This window comes from Myxocyprinus asiaticus, chromosome 13, assembly GCF_019703515.2.
Source record: "Myxocyprinus asiaticus isolate MX2 ecotype Aquarium Trade chromosome 13, UBuf_Myxa_2, whole genome shotgun sequence".
In the NCBI taxonomy this organism is placed as follows: domain Eukaryota; kingdom Metazoa; phylum Chordata; class Actinopteri; order Cypriniformes; family Catostomidae; genus Myxocyprinus; species Myxocyprinus asiaticus.
Window position 1 is genome coordinate 49,022,745 of NC_059356.1, and position 22,687 is coordinate 49,045,431.

Here is a 22,687-nt window from a genome sequence, read left to right on the forward strand (position 1 = left end):
TGGGGACTATTCATACCCACCCCAGTGAGTGTGCCAAATTTCAGCATTTTCCTTTGTTTATTGTTATATTCATAAACTAACCTTCTCGGAACTGGGAGGTTTTTATGGACAACCGAACGAGAACTTATACAGAACATTCTGGTTATTTTCATGTTTTATTTGTACAACCATAAGCTAACCATCCCAGAATGTTGCAGGGAGGTTTTTGTGGGACAACCTTAAAATAACCTATATATAATGTTCTCTAATAGTTATTTTTAGGTCCTGTTTGTATAAACTAACCTTCCCAGAATGTTGCAGGGAGGTTTTGCCTTAAAATAGCATACAGACAGTTTTCTAAATGCTATTTTTACGTGTTTTTTTTTTTTTTTTTTTTTTTGTTCAGACTTTTCATAGTTTTTCATTAGGGTACAATGGAGCTAAAGGCACACCTTAAGAACACCTTTTTTTTTCTGGTCACAAAATGTATCAGGATTAGAGAATTGTTTTATATATTTTTTTAATATTAAATATTGAAGGAACAACATAATTTGTGTGAAAATAAATAACTGAAGGTTGTTTTGAATAAATTCATTTAAAAAAAACAGAGTGGCAAGGGGGTCTCGGGACAGTATGCTCTAGGATCGCCCTCGTTCTGAGGGACGATCCAACCTCCTGTGCCCTCCCACCCTTCTCCTTTCTGTTAGATCCAGATGGACCACATGAGGAGGCACGGCAGAGCCACGAGGTTGAGATGGATGAATCCGAGGTGGACCTCGTGCCGGTGCGAGCCCCTTGATCTTTCGATCAAGCGCCCTCATCCGTGCAATCTGCTCGTGATGAGCTCTGGCCATCTGTTGGAGCCCACGGCCTCATGACGTTTGGTGGGTCTGATGATGGGGGATGACGCTGTGTCCCTCACAGCTTCAGGCGAGTGGTCCATGGAGGATGTTGCCGCTCCTTCCCCCAGCGAGGGTGAGGAACATGCACATGCTACTGACAAGGAGAAAGGGCAGTTGAGGAGGCTTTGTAGAGCACTTCATCGCAGCAGAAAAAAAAACTACAAGCAAAGAAACACTTTCTACCGAAGAGAAGCAGCTCTTCCTCTCACCCGGCCTGCTCCCATTCCACTTCCAGTCAGCATCCGGCAAAGAGCCCAGCACTCGCTGCCCCAGTGCTGCCAAAGTCTGCCACTGAGCCACTGGTGAAGCCACATAAACCGTGGCCTAAACGAAAACCTCAGCTGTCTCAGCGTGAACCTTGCACAGACAGGAAAACCCTCCCCCCATCAAGCGTTCATGATGCGTCCAGCCCCGTGAAGTGGAGCCCAGAGCCCACTGTTCTTCTCGGCCCAGAGCTGAAGAAGGCTCGATTCAAGGCACACAGTGTTCCACCCCTCTTCCCTATTGTAGGTAGTCGGGAACGGGATGCTTTAAAAAATGTTTCTGTGTTCTCTACGAGTAAAGAATGTTCTCACAAAAAAGAGAAATGCACGAGATGCTCAAACATTCTCAATAATAGGGTTATTTCCTCTTCACATTTCTCACACCCCACACACTATGCTCAACCCTTTCCCTATGGTGAGTGGCGCTCTATCACTTATAACGAGTGAATCAATAACTAAATAATGAACTAACTAGCGAAAAGTATGCTTTCGCCCAGCCAGCAGATCTCCTTTTTGGGGATTTGACTCGACTCTGTGAGCATGCGTGCACACCTCAGTAGTGAGCACATTCAGACTATTCTTCAGTGTCTGTCTCAGTTCAAACTAAGGAAAACATTTTCACTTATGCAGTTTTAGAGAATACCGGGTTTCATGGCGGCAGCATCCGCCACCATACCGTTAAGTCTTTACACATGAGACCTCTCCAGTGTTGGCTCACGCCTGGTGCCACAGGCTCATGCGCATTGGTGTAACTCGCCGCTCTCTGGTTGCTGTAGCACCATGGACAGCTCTAGCCTGTTACCAGCAGGGTGTTATGCTGGGTCAGGTTTTCAGGCAAAAAGTGGTGACTACAGATGTGTCCAACACGTGCTGGGGCACATGCAAACGGGCATGGCACATCAATCGCCTGGAGCTACAAGCTGTTTTCCTAGCCTTGAAGGCTTGTCTTTCCAATGTAATGACTTGCCACGTTCTGATTCGTTTGGACAAAATAACAGTAGTGATGTTCATAAATCCTCAGGGTGGAATTTGAATTTGATTCGCTGCAAATTATGTGCTTGGCACAGCACCTCCTCCTGTGGAGCGGGCGCCATCACCTCGCCCTGCGCGTGACAAATGTCCCAGGCCGCTTGAATTGTGGAGCAGAATATAGAGAGCAGAATATGTGTGTGTATATATATATATATATATATATATATATATATATATATATATATATATATATATATATACTATATGGGGAATATAGACTTCATCCTCAGACAGTTCTGAGGATTTGGGAAGTTTCGGCAAAGCGGAAGTCGACCTGTTTGCCTCCGTGGAAAATGCCTACTGTACCCTCTAGTAACTCCACATTCCAAGCCCTGCTGGGGTGGACACCTTGGCCCGCAAATGGCCTGTGAAACGCAAATATGCTTTTCCCCCTGTACGCCTCTTCCACTCTCTGTCATCAGCAAATTCTGAGAGAAGGAAACGGTTCTGTTGGTAGCGCTGAAATAGCCCAATCAGTCCTGGTTTCCAGATATGATAGAGGTATTGGACGGCCCGCCATGCGAAATACTGAAGAGAGACCTTTTCTATAGGCAGACATAATCTGGTCATAAAGTTCCTAAGGGGAGTGAGGTGCATGAAACCCCCTCGCCCTGCTACAGTCCTGACTTGGGACTTAAACTTGGTACTAAAGGTGCTCACAAGCCCCTCGTTCGAAACATTGGAATCTAATCTTGTTTGTGCTTTCTCTAAAGACCTCACTCCTATTGGCTCTGGCCCCAGTTAAATGGGTGGGTGATGTGCAGGCACTGTCAGTCGACAGCTCATGTCTGGAATTCAGGCTGGGTCTTTCAAAAGCCACCATTAAACCCAGAAAAGTCTACAAGCCTAAAGTATTATCCACGCCCTTCAGGTCTCTGGTGGTCCAACTACAAGCCTTCTTCCCCCATCGTTTAATTCAGATGAAGAGCAGTCTATGCGTTTTTAAGCACACCCATTATTTTAGGCTGTCGGATCAGCTCTTTGTTTGTTGTGGAGGACACACAAAAGGCATGTCCGTCTCCAAGCAAAGGCTTTCTCACTGGATTGTTGATGCAATCGCCCTGGCTTGGAGTGTGGAATGCCATGTTGGTGTGAAAGCGCATTCAACTAGGGGCATGGGCATGGACAAACGGTGTGTCCTTACAGGACATATGTTTTGCAGCGGGCTGGTCTTCACAAAACACATTCGCATGGTTTTACAACCTAGACGTGATGTCCATTTCTTCACAAGTCCTCTTTGTTTAGAGCGCTTGTCGTTCCAAAGATCAGCAGATGAGCCCAAATCCCTTTTTATGAATAATAATGATAATGTATAATAATAGAGACACATTTATACAGGTTGTTATTAACTTTAATCTCCCTTAGAAGTCACTAGCACTTCCAATGAGAAATAAAACCTTCTTTCCCATCCCCCCGGTTGTGAAAGGGTTCAAATTATACTGTGTGAATTCACGTAGGTCATACGCATTACCAGGTTACATTAACTATCATCTGGTGTTCAACATGTGAGTTATTCATTATTTTATACACTTGAGGACTATTCAAACTCGTGACTCCAGGGGTGGCAAATAAATAATTCCTAATATTTAAAAAAAATAACAACTAGTAAAAATACTCATTTTTTTTATTACTGTAAATGTATTTTAACATGTCAGATTGGATTTCAGATATCAAGAAATTGGAGAGTAAATACAGATATCTTCAAAGGCTTTTTCTACAAGTTACAAGCTATTAAAAATTTGCATTGCCCATAGTAAAAACTAAATCACTGATATAAAAAAATTGCATTTTTACATTTTGTAATTCAGTTGTTTATATCAGGAATAGACATTTGCCTACCATCCCTGGAGTCATGAGTTCGAATCCAGGGTGTGCTGAGTGACTCCAGCCAGGTCTCCTAAGCAACCAAATTGGCCCGGTTGCTAGGGAGGATAGAGTCACATGGGGTAACCTCCTCGTGGTCATGATTACTGGTTCTCGCTCTCAATGGGGCGTGTGGTAAGTTGTGCGTGGATCGTGGAGAGTAGCATGAGACTCCACATGCTGTGAGTCTCCGCGTTGTCATGCACAGTCACGTGATAAGATGCGCGGATTGACCGTCTCAGAAGCGGAGGCAACTGAGACTTGTCCTCCGCCACCTGAATTGAGGTGAGTAACCGCCCCACCACGAGGACCTACTAAGTAGTGGGAATTGGGCATTCCAAATTGGGAGAAAAGGGGATAACATTTTTTATTTTTATTTTTTTTAAAGGAATAGACATTTGCGCTAGTGACAATGTAATTATTGATATCAAGAACAGCTGATATGTGAAATTGCAATTTCAAATGAACCCATCCGTATCACGCATGGCCCTTAACAACGCTCCGTCCGTGTCTGGTAGGACACAGCGTTCCCCACCCTCCATCAGACGAACTTACTGGATGCCACCCCTTACTCGACTCTTACCTTTGCCACCCCTGGCAAAAACTCCTGGACACGCCCCTGGACAGCACTGCATCATTATTAATGTCTCATTGATCTAATGTTCAGCGGAGACTCTGAAAGAATTTAAAAAGAATTTGCCCTAATATTTCTCCTTATACCTGTCCATGTTTATTGCCGTGAGAGACAGGCAACTTCGCAGTGGAAATATAAACTGGGTTGAATGGGACAGCTGTGTCAAATAGTAGAAACTAATGATAGGTATCTGTAATTGCTTTTTGATTAGAAGTGAATGATAGATTGTTGTGAAATTCTACTAGTGAAAATGCAGTTACTGATATCAAGAATAGTTTTGACATGAAATTTCATTTTTGAAATCAAAGATGTGTATTTGCACAAATGATGACGTCATTTTTATATCAAGAAGTGCAAATGTATTCACTGATAACAAAAATAAGCACTTTCAGTAGTTTTTACATTTTTAATATAAAAATGATCATTTTAACTTCCAGTCTGAAAATATACTGCTATAAGAGTAAGTAAATCAGAAGGTGCATTCTACAAGAATATCATTCAGTTTATCGTGGTCAGTTCCAAGTGATTTTTTTTTGGCATTTCAGCATCAAAGCTCCTAATTTGTTATTTTGAATAGTACAATATAAATGATAGAAGAGAGTTAATTGCGGTTGAATCCTATCATTTAAAATATTCTTAAGTGTTAAGAGTGAACTGCTATGATGTGTTTAAAAACATGTTTTCTCTTTCCCTTTATGTCTACATTTTTAATTCATGTTGCAGACTTTATTATCCTGAGCAAGTAACAAATATTCTTTAGCTTCACATGTGAGACTGTTGTGAACAACAGACAGGAAGAATGCAAATCAGAAAGCTTGCTGATAGCACACATACTGTATATTACCCAGATGTCTGGAAGACATATTTTTTATGTAGTTTGCTAAGAAGAGGAGGCCAAGAGGAACCTGAAAATGAACACATGCGGGCCCTGGTGCTGCAGTTCAGAGATGAGCAAAAACTATGTATTTTCAGAATCGACAAGTCTTTGGGTTGTCTGAATGACTATTTAACATTGAATTTATTACAAAAGCAGGATGTTGATGGTTGTAGCGGAGTTTTTTATTTTTTTATTTTTTTGAAGAGATTAATTTAGACACACAACTGCAAGCAGAGCAGCTTTGTAGGACAAGAGTTTTGTTTGCCATTCAGGGTTGTTCACCATGCAGAATTTAATTTAAAACGCCAATTTAATTTCAGTTCAATTCCTGAATTTCAATCACATTTTAAGCAAACAGGATGTAGAATTGCAATTTGAATTTAAGGAAGTTCAATTCAAATGGAACGAAATGAATAAAAATAAGTTTGATGATAATACATTTGATTTTTCAGTATAACATGAAACATGTTATCATTCAAATAACATATGGGGTATTTCCAGAAACTTTACACTGTAAAATGTTTTTCTAAGACCAAGTAAATAATGCTAAAAATAGAAGAGAAAAGGATTCTTTTTTGGCTTGGCATCTTTAAACTTTCAGGAACACAAGTCATGCATCTTAATGCAGATTTTCTATTGCAAAAAAAGTTGAATTAAAAAGCATAGCAAGGAGCTGGATTAATGCATTCAAGTTCAAACTAGGCGACACAAAATGTTTATGTGGTTCAGTCCCATTCACCCCCAGTTTGCATGATTTTTATTAATATCGATGTTACAGCTAGTAACTTGTCTTGTGATCATCCAGGTGGATGCTGCACACTGGTGGTGGTTGAGCAGAGTCCCCTGTTCACTGTGTAAAGCACTTTGAGTGTAGTGTCTGAAAAAGCATTATATACAGTACTGTGCATGAGTCTTCGGCACATAAGATGTTTCACAAAAGCATTTGTCTTAAAATAGGTATGTATATCTACAGCTTTAGTGTGTCAATAGGAAATATAAATGTTAGACTCCCAAACATTACTTTTGCAAATAGAAAAGATTAGAATAGAAGAACAGGGAGCCCTGCAACAGATGTCATGGCCCCCACAAAGCCCCCCACTGAACATCGTGTCAGTCTGAGATTACATAAAGAGACAGAAGCAATTGAGACAGATTAAATAGAAGATCTGTGGCGAATTCTTCAAGAAGCTTGGAACATCCTATCTGCCAACAACCAAGAAAAACTGTGTCCAGGTGTACCTAGGAGAATTGGAGCTGTTTTAAAGGCAAAGGTGGTCACATCAAATATTGATTTAGATTTGTATGTTTACTGGATTTTGTGTGACATTAATTGATAAATGAAAACTATTTATGGCATTATTTTTTAAGACATACCTCACTATGCAAAATTTTTCACAAGTATCTACAACTTTTGCACAGTACTGTAAATGTAACATTAATTCAGTCATTCATTCATTCATGTCAGGATGAGTTTGTTTCTATTAAAATGCTACATTTTTTATTGTTACCCTCATTTTGTTTCGTATACCAAGCGTTGAGTTCTGTGTGTGCCATTTTAAAGTACTTCATGTATGTGTTTTCTCAAAAGTGTTCATGTGAAGAGTAATAATGTGATATATGTTTCAGAGAGCAAACACACTGCTCTCCATGACACAAGATTCTCATAATATTGAACAGTTTAACCATATAAACAAAGAAATAAAAGGGATAATTCGCCCCAAAATGAAACATCTCTCATCATTTACTCACCCTTGTGCCATCCCAGATGTGTATGACTTTCTTCTGCAGAACACAAATAAAGATCAGCTCTGTAGATCCATACTATGCTAGTGAATGGTGACCAGTCGTTTGAAGCTCCAAAATTACATGAAGGCAGAAGAAAACTCCAGTGGTTTAATATATGTCTTCAGAAGTGATAATAAGTGTGGGTGAGAAACAGATCAATGTTTAAGTCCTTTTTTCCTATAAATCTCCACTTTCACATTCTGAAAGTGAAAGTGGTGAAAGTGGAGATTTATAGGAAGAAAGGACTTATATATTGGCAGCATAAAAATAGTCCATGCAACTCCAGTGGTTTAATATATGCCTTCAGATGCGATGCAATCACTTTGGGTGAGAAACAGCTTTAATTTTTGACAGGAATGAAAACAAGGCTGTGAGGGATAGACTTACACTCTCTTCAATGAGTCGTACTATTCTTAAAATTGTTGTGGATCCTTCCGTTGAAGAAACACTGACAAAAACATCTTTCCAAAAAATGTCAGTGTCATGTTGATTTATAGACCTCGGTGCAAATAATGGCAGATATTATTTGCACCCCAACCCTGGTGCAAATAATGGTAGATACTAATTGGACCCATATTGAAATATTAATATGCCGTATAAGGGCATCACTGCAGTGTGTTTATTGTGTTTATTTAGAGTCCCACAGACAAACCACATTAACCTCTACCCTAACCTTCCCTTAGAAAAAATTACCTGGATTTTACTACAGTAACCATAGTTTCACCATGGTATTTTTTGTACATTTAAAGTAACCACAAAATTAACCATGGTTACTATATTACCACCATATTACTGCACATGGTTAATTTAATTAAAACTATGGTTTCTGCCAAAAAACATGTTTACTACAATATTAGTAATTCAGTGATGCAATCTACACACAAGCGATGCTGAGCCGTGGGAACGACTGTGATCAACAGACCCCGCCTCTGGATCAAACCTTTCTCTGCACTCTGCGACATTCACCGTGACCAAATCACTGCAATAAAATCAACATTTATATTAATTTTGATCTATTATTTTAAGTAGTATTAAAGGAAATATTAAGAGTGAAAACAGGAAATCGGTTGGGGAAAAAGAGTGAGACTGTGGTCGCTAGGACAAGAGTACACATTCTCACACCGTCTTTACAACCTACGCCACTGCAGTGAAATCTATTGTTTAGTTTGTTGTATATTTCTGTGGTTCCACCAGACTACTGGGGTACAAAAAGCTGCACTGCGTGGCAGATGCTATTTACATCGGGGTGCAAATGCTTGATTAAAAGCCAATGAGAAGAAAATAGTTTTAAGCATAGATTTGAAAATAGATAATGAGGGTGAAGTTCTGATATGCCAAGACAAGCTGTTGCAGAGTTTAGGACCAGCAGTGTAAAAGGCACGGTCACCTCTTAGCTTCGACCTCAATCTGGGAACAGAAAGCAAACTTTGGTCCCCAGATCTTAGGGATCTAGAGGGATTGTGTTGGCATAACAGGTCAGATAGATACGGTGGTGCTAAATTATTTAGAAATTTGTATACAAATAATAATATTTTAAAATAAACTCTGGATCGAACTGGTAACCACTGAAGAGAAGGTAGAACTGGAGTAATGAGTTCATATTTGCGTTTGCCCTTCAAAAGACCGGCGGCAGCATTTTGGACCATTTGTAAGTGAGATTTCCATCAAACGTTGTGAATCATATTTGATACACACAGCGTTATAGGGTTGAGAAAAGCCAACAGTGGCTATAGGACGTTATTACAGTTGCGCTTCAATGGAAGATAAATTTCGGTGTCGTCTGCATAGCAGTGAAAGGACACACCGTGTTTTTTAAATATCAATCCGATAGGGAGCATATATAAGGAAAATAAAGGGGCCAGAATCGAGCCTTGAGGCACTCCACAAGAGAGATGAGCTGCAGAGGATGAGGACTGACCAAGACTAATTGAAAAACTTCTATTGGAAATATCGAAACCATCTGAAAAAAATTTCAGTACATAAAAAAACTGCAGAAAACACAAGAATTTCAACATTTCTAGACAAGGCTTTTCAAGATGAACTGCTTTTGTCTGTTTGTTACAAGATTAATTTAATTTTGACACTGTAGATGGTAGCCAAGGAAAAGTCCATCTCTGCTCGTTACATCAAGGAGCATGACTGTGCTGAAGCCGAACCTCGTGAGAAAGAGGCTTATGTGCTAGCACACCCGAGATCTGGAGACCCTCATGGACCAAAAGGAAGAACTGGACCACACCAACAAACAGTTGCGAGCAGAGATGGAAGACCTGGTGTTCTCTAAAGACGATGTGGGCAAGAGCGTAAGAGACTTGAGAGTCGTCAGAGACACCCAAGCTATACTTCACTTCTTCTGCTGTAATCATCTCACGGTTTCCTCTCCTTTCTCTCTCTCAGGTGTATGAGCTGGAGAAGTCCAAGCATGGTATGGAGTGGCAGCTGGAGGAGATGAAAACACAGTTGAAGGAGCTGGAGGATGAGCTGCAGGCCACTGAAGACGCCAAACTGCGTCTGGAGGTGAACATGCAGGTCATGAAGGCGCAGTATGAGAGAGACTTAGAGAGCCGAGATGACCTGGAAGAAGAGAAGAGAAAATTGTTGAAACAGGTACAAATTAAATGTCAGGATCCTGTCATGTTTATCATTTGGTGACAGGATCCTGACACCCATGTTCTGTGTTTGAGCACATGGCTCAGTGCTAATTTCCTGGCCATGTGCTCTGTCTTTGTTCATGTCTCTGTGTGAGCACATGAGTTTGGGATTTATTTCCTTGCCGTGTGCTCTTCTGTCTAGTTGTGTGCTGTTATTTGTTTGAGCACATGGCTTATGATTGTGTTCATTCGCCATGTGCTCTTCTGTCTTGTCATTGTGTTTGGTGTGAACACATGCCTCATGTCAGATTTTGTTTGCCATGTGCTCTCCTGTCTCACATCTAGGCCACGCCCCTTGTTACCTTGTTATTAGTTAATTTGCCTCACCTGCCTTGCCTCATTACCCTCCTTATTTCCTTCCCTATTTATACTCCCTGTGTTCTCTGGAGCTACACAGCCTTTGAGGCTCCCCTGTCCAGCCCAGCCCGTCACCAAGACTGTTGCCTTAGACTGTGAATTTTTCCACTTCTGGGTGGTTTATGTTTGTTTTGTTTATTTTTTTATATCAATAAAGCCTATTTCGTGAGCTCTGCCCTTGAGTCCTGCCCTTCCTGATCCCAAACCTGAAAGAGAAGATGAGAGATGACTGTACCTCAGTTATCTTTTGAATTCAACAATGAACTTCCCAACCATTAATAAATTACTTCTTTTTTTATGATTAACATTTTTATTGATTCATACATTGAACACAGAAAAGAAAAACATATATACACAGAATCAAAATTTAACTCCCACTACCATATGCTCAAGGCAACATTTAAATAAATGTTCAAATTAAACACTCTGGACACTTTTGTCCATACCGAGTGCAAATGCGAGATAACGGGGTGTAACTTAACTTCTCCGATTAGTTTGATAGAAAGGCTTTGCAATTGCGAAATAGGGGCAAGAACTTCCTGTTCAATATAAAACCAGGGAGGGGCTCTCTCATGTGGAAGTGACCAATGTGCCAATTGTTTGAGACTGAATGCATAATAATAAAACTAAATCTTGGGTAGGCCTAGCCCACCTTTGTCAATCGGCCTATGCAACTAACTGAAATGTAATCTGGGACGCTTACCATTCTAAATGAAGGACTTTGCTATGCTATCAAATTGCTTGAAATAAGAGAGGGGGACATCTATAGGGAGAGACTGTAGCAGGTTGTTGAATTTTGGAATAAAATTCATTTTAATAACATTAACCTTCCCAATCACAGATAAACGTAATGAAGCCCTCCTGCCCACATCACTTGAAAGCCTTTTTATTAAAGGGTCAAAATGAACTCCCAAATACTTAATGCCCTGTTTGGGCCACTGGAAGGCGCCCGGCTGAAAAGCCGTTACTGGACAGTACGCTGTCAGAGCCAAAGCTTCAGATTTAGACCAATTAACTCTGTATCCTGAGAACTTAGAAAAGGAATTAATAATTCAGTGGAGGCAAGGCATAGATCTAGTAGGGTCGGAAACGAATAATAAAATATCATCTGCGTAAAGCAAAAGCTTATGCGCCACACCTCCCGCCATCACCCCTGGAAAATCATCCTCCTTTCTTATCTGGGCTGCTAATGGTTACAGGGCAAGACAGAACATGGGGAAAGAGGGCAACCCTGCCGAGTGCCCCTATCCAGAGTAAAATAACCTGAAATTAATCCATTTGTTTGAACCGCTGCTACAGGGTGTCTATAAAGAAACTTAATCCAACTAATAAAAGTATTCCCGAACCCATACATTTCCAAAATCTTAAAAAGATAATCCCATTCTACCATATCAAACGCCTTTTCGGCATCAAGTGAAATGGCAGCGACCGGAGTCTGATCATTCGCCACTGACCACATGATAGTGATGAAACGCCTAATGTGATCAGAAGAGCTGTGGCCTGAATAAACCCCACCTGATCTATATGTATAAGAGATGTCATAACTTTACTTATTCGGTTAGCCCAAATTTTTGATAACATTTTTACGTCTAGCTGGATCAGGGAGATTGGACGGTAACTTTACACTCACTTGGATCTTTGTCCTTTTCAAGAATCAGACTGATTGTGTCATGGTTGGTGGAAGCTTTCCATTCTTTAATGATTCCATATAAACTTCTAACAAAAGTGGAGCCAGTTCTGTAGAATAAGATCTAAAAAATTCAGTGGCAAAGCCGTCTGGCCCCGGAGCCTTGCCTGTAGGCAAGGCCTTAATTATCTCGCCAAGCTCCTCCAAGGTTATCTCTGAATCAAGAGAATTTTTTTGCTCAGTCATCAGTTTAGGGAGTTCTAATGGATCCACAAAGTTTCTAATATCAGTAGACGAAGACGTGGAACTATAGAGATCAAGATAGAATTGTTTAGAACCAATATTAATATCAATGGCCGAGGTAAATGTTTCACCACCAGCAGATTTCACTGAGGGAATGGTAGAAAAAGACTCTCTCTGCTTTATATATCTAGCCAAAAGCTTCCCTGCTTTGTGACCTGAATAGCCAAAACTCCACCTTCCGTGACAAAATAGTATTATATCTGTATTTCAGTCGGGTCAGTTCTCTGAGCACATACCAAGTGGAGAGAGACAATCCGCTCATATTAACATTTGACATTTCGACATATTAGAAAAAATAGATTGTGTCAAAAATAAAATTATAATGATCACATTCCAACATTAGTGCAACAATCAAACCCCAAACATCCCCCAGAACAAAAATGGAAAAAAGAAAAACGTGCGCATTAACCCCACGCATGACAGCGCCAACCAGCATCCATCCCTCTAAACTCAAACAGTCCATGTACGCCTACGAGAGCCCCCACGACGACTTTGTCGTCAGATTGCTCAAGTCCGGTCCTTCTATACAAATTTTGTGAGACAGAATTACACAACAGAAAATAATCTATAAAACAAACTCCAGCCAATAGGAGGCATAAGCTCAAAGAGCATGTAGATTCATCCACATAACTGTTCCGAAGGTGTGTTCCTCCACAAAACAAGCACCAGCTGCTAGCGGAACCAACACATATAAAAAAAGCTGTTCAGTTTCCTCGGGCTGTCAAACTAAAGTTCAGTGAGCTGGCTCATTCGGCTGTTACATAAGTGCAACAAATAACCTAATCACTCCAATGTCCTGCAAGAAATATTCCACAAAACAAACTCCAGCCAATAGGAGGCATAAGCACAAAGAACGTGCAGATTCATCCACAAACTGTCCTGAAGGAGTGTTATTCCACACAACAAACTCCAGCCGCTAGGCAGAACCAGCACAAAAAGAAACAAAAAAGGCGCCCAGTTTCCTCGGATGGTTAAGTGTGAATGTTCAGTGAGTCAGGCCCACTCGGCTGCAATGTGAGTATCACACAATGACTTAATCACTCCATTGACTTTATGAAGGACATTGCTTGCTGTGGGCATGTAAATATTTTGCGGCCATCCTTAATATCTATTCTCAATTTTGCCAGGAACATCAGTGCAAACGTGCCCTTCCATTGATGTAAGAGTTTCTTGCATTCCTTGAATCGATCACTTTTCTCTCTTGCTGAATTCGCAAAGTCTGGGAACAAGAAAATGCTGTGGTTTTTCCAAGAAAGCCTTCCTTTACGCCTCACCTCACATAACACGAGATCTTTATCAGATGATCTCAGAAATGTGGCCAGAATTGATTGGGGCCTGTCTCCCTCCGTGGATCTCCGAGCCGGAACTCTGTGAACTCGCTCGATTTCCAGCTTATGGCCTGTTATGTCGAGCAGACTCGGGACGTTGTTTTGCTGGTTATGATTCTCCAAGTCTGCCAACTTTTCCAAGAAGCATTCCAAGTCTGCCTTGGTCGCTAGCGGGTTAGCAGTCAATTCCCACTCCGATGACTCCAGATAATTGATCTGTTTCTCAACATCCGTCACTTCTCATCTCAGTGGATTTCGTCTCCATGGCAGTGATCGATTGACATATTACAGCAAGATCCTCCAAGTCAGCAATGACCTTCGTCAGCATTGCCGACACGTTCATCAATCGATTTCCCTTCACTTCACCATTCAAATTGACTCCCAGGCTTTCGGCCTGCTGTTTAGGGGCTTCAGCTTGAGCACGTAAGTGTGTTTTAATATCTCCAGAGCCAGAGGATTTTAAATTCTTTGACATATTGTCTTCTTAGAACAGTTAAGAATCAGAGTGTATCGAATCTTACCGGTTTATGACACAAAAAGTATTAAAATTAGCAAAGTGCGCAGAGCTTGCCATTCACACGTCCGAACCTTGCATGGCGCCACGTGACTCTGTAATAAATTACTTCTTTAGATATGCAGGTGTATAGTATAAATGCAGATATATTACATCTGCCATGTTGACATATTTTTGTGTTTAAGGTTCACGAGATGGAGCTGGAGTAGGAAGATGAGCGGAAACTGCGCTTAGTTGTCATAGCAACTCGTAAGAAGCTAGGGTTGGAGCTGGAGGAGCTGCAGGCGGCCTTCAACCAAGCCAACAAGAACCATAATGAGGCACTCAAAAAGCTAAAAAAAGTACAGGTAAAGATTATCTTCATTTTATATCTACAGCTCATCGGATTCTTTTAACTTGGATTTTTCTTGCTAGCTAGAGGTCAGGCCCCGAAGGGGCAAAGCCCCTATTTTATCTGTTAGTTTTCTGTTTATTATTATTATTATTATTCCTCTACGATTGAAGTCTAATGCAGCCCATAGAACCATTTGGTAAAAAGTTGTGAAATATGGCACACTGGTAGGGGAGAGTCTGAACATTCAGCAAATTTATAGTTTCTATCTCAAACCATCTAGCACCACCAACAGGTAAAAGTTGCACTTAAGTTTCTGCTTATAACTTTTGAATGGTGCAGTGGGAAAAAAATGGTTTTTTTTACTCTGATTCCTTAAATGTGCATGTAAAAGTATTTCCTGTACATAAAAGTAGAAACTTTGCATGATTATGAAGTTGCTCTTTTCCATTCGCTGAAAGTGGATGGTCATCAGGGGCTCTCCAGCTCCATTAAATATAAAACCATAAAAATGCCATAAAAGCAGTCCATAGAGATTAAATAACATCAAACAGAGCTTAACAAATAAACATTCTGAAACTCTGGAGTGATGCTGAAAATGTTGAAGTTCAGATGTATCTGTTTATAGGCTCAGATGAAAGATCTGGTATGTCAACTAGAGGACACTTGTGTGTCCAGAGAAGAGATTCTGGCTCAGAGCAAAAATAATGAGAAAAAGGTAAAGGACATGGAGGCTGAGATTATCCAACTGCATGAGGTCTGTGCTTGTCTCTTATATCTCTTTATAGTTCTGAATAGAGGTGTGTTGCAAAGCCATTTTCTGTATCTGTGTCTGATGCTTTGGCAAAATTGCCTGTATCTGTATTCAGATATTCTGTATAAGACTTGCACAACATTGAGAATACATTTTATACCATTGGTCCCTACACATCTGTTTCAGTTCGTCAGTGTTGCTGGGTTGTCTTGATTACATAGCCCTCTTCAGATCATGCCACATCATCTCAGTTGAGCCAGGACTCTGACTTGGCCATTCCAAAACATTAATCTTTTTTTGTAGCTATTCTTTAATCTACTTGTGATTGTCTTGTTGCATCACCCGACCTCTCTTAAGCTTGAGGCCATGGACTGCTGCCCTGACATTCTCCTTTAAAATGTCTTGATGCACTTTAATACATTGTTCCCTCATTGACTGCAAGGCATCCAAGCCCCAAGGCAGCAAATGAGCCCCCAAGCATGATCCTCTAACCTCCATGCATCACAGCTGAAATGAGGTTTTGGTGTTGGTGTGCAATGCCTTTTTTTCCCCTCCAAATATATTGTTGTGTGTTTCTGCCAAAAAGTTCAACTTTTGTCTCATCTGTCAACAGAACATTTTCACAGAAGCATTTTTGAATGTCCACGTTGCTTTGGGCAAACTTGTGATGTGCCACAGTTGTTTTTTTTTGGACCGCAGTGGTTTCCTTCATGGTGTCCTTCCATGAACACCATATTTCATGGAAGTTTCCTGGAGGAATTTTGCCGTTACCCTTGGGTTATTTCTCACATCTTTCAAGATTGCCCGTTGTGCTTTTGGAGTGATCTTTGCAGGACGCCCTCTCCAAGGGAGAGTAGCAACAGTCCTAAATTTTCTCCATTTGTAGACTATTTGTCTTACCGTGGACTGATGAACACCCTGGTCTTAAGCAATGCTTTTGTAGCCTTTTTCAGCTTCATGCATCTCTGTAATGTGTCTTCTGTGACCAGTAAAAGATTAGTCAGTAATCCAGCTTTGTGTGCCTTTATTTTAAGGGCAGGGCACCTGTGCAACCCACACTTCTCATCTCCTTCAATAAAACGCCTGACTCTGAACAGTTTTTGGAGAAGTCATTAACACAGAGGTTTTCTTACTTTTTCCAGCATGCACTGTGAATGATTACTCATTGTATTCAATAAAATAATTGTTTGTGTGTAACTAGTTTAGTCAGATTGTGTTTGTCTATAATTATGACCTAGATGAAGATCAGACCACATTTTATGAGGAATCAATACAGAAATCCAAGTAATTCCAAATGGTTCACAAACATTTTCTTGCAACTTTTTCTTGCAGTATTTCCAGAAGAGAATGGCGGTAAAAGAATGAACATGTTTTAGTTTATCTGTAACCACGTGTACAGGAATATTCAGAATAGATATATACTCTATGGAGCATTTAAACCTTTTTTTTTTTTTTTTTCTTAATAAAAATGTAACCAGATAATTACCTTCAATGGTTATGTGAATATAAATGTGGTGAAAGTGACTGTATGTGATGTACAGACCAACCTGATCTCATGAGAATAGTTTGTTTGTGCGGAAACGTACCTCGTGTCTTTGCAGACCCATATGTTTTGTTTCTCACTTGTTTAAAAAAAATGTTCAGATGCAAATGTAAACCTAACAAAGAATTTGAACACCCTAAACTTAACCAGGAAAACAACGTAAAAAGCCCTGTTGTGTACGACGGAATAAAACTAAAGTTCCTGGTCCCAAACGTGTGTTTGTGAGGTATTTCGTAATTTTAACCCCTAACCCCATACCTAAACCTCACCATACATTTCAACCTGTTACCATGATTATAATTGTAAAAAATGCATTTTGTGTACCATGGAAGAAAGAAAATATGAGGGTTTCGAAGGACGAGGGAAGGGTATGTGATTGGTTGTACGTTTTTGTATGAATGAAGTAGTACAAATACTTATGAATTTTCCATCTCATACTATTCTTATGAATCATCATAAGACTGTGTAGCATATGTAACGGGAGCCAGCTGGTACATGATAGCTGTGCAGTGTATGTAAACCTCACTCCCCTGGCCTTAAGACGCGCACTAGCGACTGACGCTAGAGGCTGTATCCTTTAGCCTCCTCGTTAGCGCGCCCGCCTCCCATGCCGGCGATGCCGGTTTGAATCCCGCTCAGAGCGGGTCGAGCAGGACTGGTTACACAAACGGGTTCTGTTGTGAAATCATACCTTGGTAGTGCTCAGGTTGGTTTATGAATTCATGCATGGGAATTCTTGCACGTGAATTGCGTTAAACATTAACATTTAAAAAAGTGGAAATGTTTATATGATATACTAGGATCTTAGTTCATGTTACTCTTGACAAGCTTAGATTTCTGATACGTGCAAAATAAACTGAGACTGCTCTGCGGCCATTCGATTTGAACTTGAAATCCCACCATGCACATTTGCATTCATAAACTTTCCACTTCAGTTATATTGACATCACCGACTCACCATTATGTTGTAATTTTATATACAGGTGCATCTCAATAAATTAGAATGTCATGGAAAAGTTCATTTATTTCAGTAATTCAACTCAAATTGTGAAACTCGTGTATTAAATAAATTCAGTGCACACAGACTGAAGTAGTTTAAGTCTTTGGTTCTTTTAATTGTGATGATTTTGGCTCACATTTAACAAAAACCCACCAATTCACTATCTCAAAAAATTAGAATATGGTGACATGCCAATCAGCTAATCAACTCAAAACACCTGCAAAGGTTTCCTGAGCCTTCAAAATGGTCTCTCAGTTTGGTTCACTAGGCTACACAATCATGGGGAAGACTGCTGATCTGACAGTTGTCCAGAAGACAATCATTGACACCCTTCACAAGGAGGGTAAGCCACAAACATTCATTGCCAAAGAAGCTGGCTGTTCACAGAGTGCTGTATCCAAGCATGTTAACAGAAAGTTGAGTGGAAGGAAAAAGTGTGGAAGAAAAAGATGCACAACCAACCAAGAGAACCGCAGCCTTATGATTGTCAAGCAAAATCGATTCAAGAATTTGGGTGAACTTCACAAGGAATGGACTGAGGCTGGGGTCAAGGCATCAAGAGCCACCACACACAGATGTGTCAAGGAATTTGGCTACAGTTGTTGTATTCCTCTTGTTAAGCCACTCCTGAACCGCAGACAACGTCAGAGGCGTCTTACCTGGGCTAAGGAGAAGAAGAACTGGACTGTTGCCCAGTGGTCCAAAGTCCTCTTTTCAGATGAGAGCAAGTTTTGTATTTCATTTGGAAACCAAGGTCCTAGAGTCTGGAGGAAGGGTGGAGAAGCTCATAGCCCAAGTTGCTTGAAGTCCAGTGTTAAGTTTCCACAGTCTGTGATGATTTGGGGTGCAATGTCATCTGCTGGTGTTGGTCCATTGTGTTTTTTGAAAACCAAAGTCACTGCACCCATTTACCAAGACATTTTGGAGCACTTCATGCTTCCTTCTGCTGACCAGCTTTTTAAAGATGCTGATTTCATTTTCCAGCAGGATTTGGCACCTGCCCACACTGCCAAAAGCACCAAAAGTTGGTTAAATGACCATGGTGTTGGTGTGCTTGACTGGCCAGCAAACTCACCAGACCTGAACCCCATAGAGAATCTATGGGGTATTGTCAAGAGGAAAATGAGAAACAAGAGACCAAAAAATGCAGATGAGCTGAAGGCCACTGTCAAAGAAACCTGGGCTTCCACACCACCTCAGCAGTGCCACAAACTGATCACCTCCATGCCACGCCGAATTGAGGCAGTAATTAAAGCAAAAGGAGCCCCTACCAAGTGTTGAGTACATATACAGTAAATGAACATACTATCCAGAAGGCCAACAATTCACTAAAAATGTTTTTTTTTTATTGGTCTTATGATGTATTCTAATTTTTTGAGATAGTGAATTGGTGGGTTTTTGTTAAATGTGAGCCAAAATCATCACAATTAAAAGAACCAAAGACTTAAACTACTTCAGTCTGTGTGCATTGAATTTATTTAATACACGAGTTTCACAATTTGAGTTGAATTACTGAAATAAATGAACTTTTCCACAACATTCTAATTTATTGACATGCACCTGTATATATATCTTTATTATTATTCAGTAGTATTTTGTTATGAAGTCATTATTTTTGCCATTCCGTATAAGGTATTCAGCTTTGGGCACATTCCTAGTTCTGAATGCATGACTCTCTGGGTGTCTGACTGTCTGTCTCTCCCTGCAGGAAATGGTGGCTGGTGAACTTGCGAAGTGGCAGGCACAGCAGGATGAACTGCAGGATGAAATCGACGAGAAGGCTGCTAAAGGGTGAGACACACATTTCTGCATGCAGTATAAAGTTATACAGCGGCTGCTCAGTGACTCCACTCTTGTACTCAAGTACTCAGACAGTGTTACTTTAACGGCTGTAAATGCATTCTCATGAACATCATACACATATGTACAAATAGTAACAGCACACTCATAGTGTGTTCAATGACCATCTGATGCACATTGCACGTGTTTGCATTTTGCAGTGATTATAAACAAATGTACATAACACAAGCAGACGTGCATGGCAATGGAATATTATCAGTATTTCAATAGAAAACATTTGTTTTAACAGTTTAGCATATTTTTTTTACACTCTGTTCTTATCACCTCTCAGACTATGGTTTATACATGATAATACTGCCAGTCAACTTGTCCAGCAGGTGAACTGAAAAAGTTTGTAAAAGTGTTTCGAATGTTTTCTATGAATTATGCAATTCCGAACTCAGCCTGTCTTTTCTGTAGACGGATAAGATGACAATGGAGCTGACAGCTGAGCGCAGTACCTCTCAGCACCTGAAGGGGACGCGATCACAGATGGAGCGCCAGAACAAGGAGCTGGAACTCAAACTGACCGAGCTGGAAGGAACCGTCAAGAAAAAGAACAAGGCCACTATCGCCGCCCTGGAGACCAAGATCGCCCAGCTGGAAGAGCAGCTTAACGTTGAGACCTTGTGAGATTATAGCTGCCCTGTGCGCCGATCAGGGCCTCGTTAAGCCTCCCCGGGGCCCTGGGCTAGCCTATTAATATGAATTAGGTCACGTGATCTAAAAATGTATACAGGTTAACTAACGTCATCATAAACTATTAAATATTAAAGATCTTCACCCCTATAAATTCACTTATGTCCAGAGTGTCACAAACTACCAACACATAAATGCAGCAAATATTGTCTCTTATACTGGAGACAATTATATTGTAAGCCTTTTGTAGGCTGATTACCCCTGAAGAATGTAAACAGTTGCTCTGTAGTGCTTTTAAAACTCTGTAGCGCTTTCAAGACTACTTGTAATAAGCTGTTTAGCAGCTAATTTACTAGTTTGTGCAAAGAATACCAGACCGAGAGTGGCAAGAGCGTTCAGGAAGCCTGTTTAGAAATAACAATTATTTTTGCAATTCCATTTGGTGGCATCAGTAGTACAGAAATTACACAATTCATATTGAAATTCCTGTTTAATCATTTTATCTCATTTTTCAAGATCCCCTCTAGTGGTCGGGGCCACTACAGCCCATGCTGCCCATTGGGTTTATGCAGCCCTTGCCCCAATTTTCACACCATCCGTCCTAAATAGTATGTGAGATCAGAATTAGTTGGTCAACTACTTCTGGTAAAGTGTGGATCCGTGGATACTTTTTTAAGAGAAGTTTGTGAGGGTCCGCTTCAAAATTACAGAATTGTGAATGTAAAAAACTGCATAGATGGCAGTGAGACAAACTGTGCTTTTTCACAGTTTTTAACAACTTAAACATCATTTGAGTTTAACAATTAAATATTGTAAAAATAAAAATTACCTCGCTCTCACTGTAGGTCGAAGACACCGATCAGCTCATTAATTTGAACATGAAAGGATTAGTGTAACAGATGTTCGTAGTTGGAACAAAAGGAGGAAGCGGGACACAGCGATTCCAACACAGAAATGTCTTTAATTCAACTCAAAAACTTGTTCGCTTTACAGTACAATGGTACAGCTTCAGACGCACACAAAGTCAAGGTGCTTCAATAAAAGAACAACGGCAGTGGCCAACACACATACAGCTTCTCAGCTGGACTCTCTCTCTCTCTTTCAGTGGACTGGACCGTCTTTTATCTTCCCCAACTCTCACTGTGAACATGGAAATGGTAATTAGTCACAGTTCATCTCAGGTGGATGTCCTTACCGCTTTCTGTCTCCCTAGACGGGCGCTCGAGCACACCCTCACCTCCACATACCCCCACCGCCTGACTCAGGCCAGGGGAACCGTCTGAGAACCTCCTCTCCCCCCCTTTTCTGGAGAGGAAGTCTGCAACAGCCATCTGTGCCCCCAGTCTGTGGAACACCTCGAACATATTTGGATTACTATTTTTTCTTGTTTTGGTTATTTATGTTCAGTATACTGTATGTGTCTTTTATTAATTTTCAGGGCATAAAGGGTGGAGGGGAAGATGATTTCTTTCACGCACACACTGTAAACTGACCACGGAGGCATGGGGCGGACTTGCGTGGAAGCCACTTTTGGTGGGAGTTTTTGAAACATGGAAAACTGTTGTTTCTATGGCTAAGAAATTAAATGAACGAGTTCTTGTCATGGCAATGCTTTGCACGTTCCGAAGCGATCTCCCTCCGGAAAACTCGTGCTCAGTTTCTGCTTTTTTGCTCACACCGCTGGGAAGTGAAAGAAATGTATTATTATTGAATATGTATGAATAGTTAATAAGCATCGCTCTCACTCTCCCTCTCTCTCATATTCTCACCCAATAATATCTTTATGATGTTGTGTTATGTTCTCTTTCTGCAGCTCTTAAATGATATCTGGAGAGATTTGGGGCAGTGGTGGCTCAGCAGTTAAGGCTCTGGGTTACTGATCAGAAGGTTGGGGGTTCAAGCCCCAGCACTGCCAAGATGCCACTGTTGGGCCCTTGAGCAAGGCCCCTGACCCTATCTGCTCCAGGGGTGCTGTATCATGGCTGACCCTGCACTCTGACCCCAGCTTAGCTGGGATATGTGAAAAAAAGAATTTCACTGCAAATGTGTGATAAATTAATTGATTAAATTCAATTAAAATTAAAGGTTTGTCATAAATCTTTGGTATAATTGCAATAAAATGGCTTTTTAAAAACTGCTTTACCAAATATATGAGCTCTCAAACTTATAGTTTATTGTTTGTGCTTGTGTAAAAAAAATAAAATAAAAAAATAAGCCACAGCTTGCTGGTCTTCACTATTTTAAGATGGCTTAGCTTTCCCAATCTGGCCAGTTGGTGTTTAGACCAGGTTGGGAGAAAAGCTTAAATAACTGGTTTAATCAACTGGTTAAACAAGTTTGATCTTTTTTCAGCAGTGACATCATGAAAATCAAATCATCTATATTGTTATGATGTGATATATCATGTAGCCACAAGGGGTAGCAATTAACTGTGTTTTTTTTTTTTTGTTACCTCAGCATGATTTCACT

The 22,687-nt window shown here is 40.6% G+C and overlaps 1 protein-coding gene and 1 pseudogene across 1 annotated transcript in view; one reads left to right on the forward strand and one right to left on the reverse strand.

Annotated features, from left to right (window-relative positions):
* LOC127449901 (von Willebrand factor A domain-containing protein 7-like) overlaps nucleotides 1-22,687 on the reverse strand; it is a 230,368-nt gene that overhangs the window by 99,465 nt on the left and 108,216 nt on the right. The window lies entirely within an intron of this gene.
* Nucleotides 876-20,212, forward strand: LOC127451012 (myosin heavy chain, embryonic smooth muscle isoform-like; annotated as a pseudogene).